The 2,856-nt window shown below is 40.0% G+C and overlaps 1 pseudogene; it reads left to right on the top strand.

Annotated features, from left to right (window-relative positions):
• LOC102769689 overlaps positions 1-2,510 on the top strand; it is a 10,047-nt pseudogene extending 7,537 nt beyond the window's left edge.
• Positions 2,511-2,856: the final 346 nt, after the last annotated feature.

The raw sequence follows: 2,856 nt of genomic DNA, 5'->3' as shown, positions 1-2,856 counted from the left end.
TAATATATTTTATTGATTTTTTTTTTTTTTTTACGGAGAGGAAGGGAGAGAGATAGAGAGCTAGAAACATCGATGAGAGAGAAACACCGATCAGCCGCCTCTTGCACACCTGCCACGGGGGATGTGCCCACAACCCAGGCACATGCCCTTGACCGGAATCGAACCCGGTCCGCAGGCCGGAATCGAACCTTCAGTCCGCAGGCCGACGCTCTATCCACTGAGCCAAACCGGTTTTTTAAAAAAAGAACTGGTTGGAAAGAACTAGAAGAAAGTGAATTACTTGCAGTGAGACTTGAAAGTGCTATGATACCTAATTCCTGATGATTTTTAGTTTAAATAGATCATAATAAACAGGTATGCATGTGTGTGAGAAATGCATTGCCATTATTTGTGTACTAATTCCCTAGCAATACTAAAACATGGAACACACTTCAGTCAAACAAATGCAGTAGAGAGAGGTGAATTCTTTTCCAAGTCTAAGGAAGATCTAATAAGATGACAATTGCAATGGATGTCATTTGGACTCTGCCATTAAAATGACATAAACATCTGCCCTTTCAAGCTAGAAGTTGAGAATGTGACTTGTTTATTTGGCACTGACTGTTTCTTCACCATGGCTCCAAGGAAGCCGTGCTAATCCCCTGTGGCCTCTGGCTGCCTCTGGAATGCCATCTTGGCTCACACCGAAGCACAAAAGGACATCTCAAATCTTGCTCCACTTTCCCCCCTTCCCAACACCTGTTACCAAGTTGCTTTCTTGGCAGGAGAAAGGTGGGGTGGTCAATGTAGAGGACAAATAAAGTTACCATCATCACCACAGCTGAATAAGAAGTAGGAAGAGCTGAGCACCATTTTCTAAAGAATGTCTCAGCCATGACCTTGTAATAATCTACATTGAAGGGTTATATCCTGTGATTTGCAAACTTTCTCTGTCTCTTTTTTGTCAATTTTCTGTTTCCTGTTAAGCTAAGAGCAGTCCTCACTGTCTCTAGGTTTGATTAGAGAGATCAGACCTTTCCCATGCAATATGCCCAAGAGTCATGAGCTTACAAAGAGCAGTTACACAATCAGACCACTTCACAGATATTTCTAGCATTGGGATACATTTGTTTTCATCTTAAACCTGTTGAAGAGGAAGTGGTTCCCTGATCAACTCTTAATCTAGTGCAAAACAATTCCATCCCAGAAATGTGTTCAGAATTATAAGAACTTTTTTTTTCTCAGACTTGGCCAGATTTAATAATCCTAGTGGATACATTAGATTATATTAGATTTTTATAGTAATTCAAGGCAACTCCCTGATAGTGTGATTTGAGGAGAGGAACAGAGAGATGAGCTATTGCAAAAATAAATTTCCCCATCAGTCTACCCTAATACATAATAGTCTCCCATTAAAATATTCCCTTTGTTTTAGTTCTCTCGGGCTGCCATAACAAAATACCACAGACATGATGGCTTAAAGAACAGAATTTTCTCATGTTTCTGGAGATTGGGAAGTCCAAGATCAAGGTGCCAGCAGAGTGATTTCATTCTGAGGCTTTGTCTTTTGGCTTGTGGGTGGCAGGCATCTATCTCACTGTGTGCTCACATGCACAGGGTAAGGGTGGAGAGAATGCTCTAGTATCTCTTCTTATAAGGGCACATAATCCCACCCTCATTACCTCATCTAACCCTAATTATCTCCAAATGCCATCACTTTGAGACTTAGGACTTTACATAGAATTTGGGGGAGGAGGAGAGATGCAAATATTTAGTTCATAACAACTTTGAATTAAGATATCATATACAGTCACTGACTACGCAGCTCCCACTGCCTGGCTCCCTATGGTAGCCTTCAATACTTGGATTTCTTACAACATGACAGACTGACAACAAGGAACAGTCTGAACTCGATGGAGATTTGGATGATGTTGAAGAAGTACAAGAAAAAAAAACTGGTGAAGAAACAAAAATCAAAGCACACAGATGATGCAAAAGCTTAGATTCTTGCAGCCTTCCAAGAACGACTTGATGGTCTGGTAGAAACACCAACAGGATCCACTGAAATGCTCTCAAAAATCTTAACATTAAATGTGCACAGATAGAAGCCAACTCCTATGAGGAAGTTCATGATCTTAAAAGAAAGTATGCTGTTCTCTATCAGCTTTTATTTGATAAGCAATTCAAGATCATTAATGCAATTTATGGACCTACGGAAAAATGTGAATGGAAACCAGATGAGGAAGATGTAATTTCAGAGGCGCTGAAAGAAAAGGACAAAATTGAAGATGAGAAAAGGGATGAGGAAAAAAAAGGACCTCAAGGGAATTCCTGAATTTCGGTTGACTGATTTTAAGAATGGTGCCTTACTCAGTAATATGTTTCAGGAACATGATGAACCAATTCTGAAGCATTTGAAAGATATTAAAGTGAAGTTCTCAGATGCTGGCCAGCTTATGAGTTTTGTTTTAGAATTTCACTTTGAACCCAACGAATATTTCACAAATGAAGTGTTGACATACAGGACCTGAGAGTGGGCATCTGGATGATGCTGCTGAAGCTATCCTTGCTGCGGACTTTGAAATTGGTCACTTTTTACGTGCTCATATAATCCCAAGATCAATATTAGACTCTACTGGAGAAGCAACTGAAGAAGATGATTATGATGAAGAAGGTGAAGAAGCAGATAAGGAAGGGGAAGAAGATAAGGAAAACGACCCAGACTATGAGTCAAAGAAGCCTCAAAACCCAGCAGAATGCAAGAAGCAGTCTCGCCTTCTGCTTCTCTGGAAGGGATGAATTTTCATCATTTGACAAGCCCATTTCAAGGTTTTTGTTGTTTGCTTGCTTGTTTTTGTTTTTACAGCCTAAAATAAA

The sequence above is a fragment of the Myotis davidii genome, unplaced genomic scaffold (assembly GCF_000327345.1).
Source record: "Myotis davidii unplaced genomic scaffold, ASM32734v1 scaffold370, whole genome shotgun sequence".
Classification (NCBI taxonomy): domain Eukaryota; kingdom Metazoa; phylum Chordata; class Mammalia; order Chiroptera; family Vespertilionidae; genus Myotis; species Myotis davidii.
The sequence above is the reverse complement of the archived record's forward strand: the minus strand, read 5'-3'. Positions and strand labels throughout refer to the sequence as shown.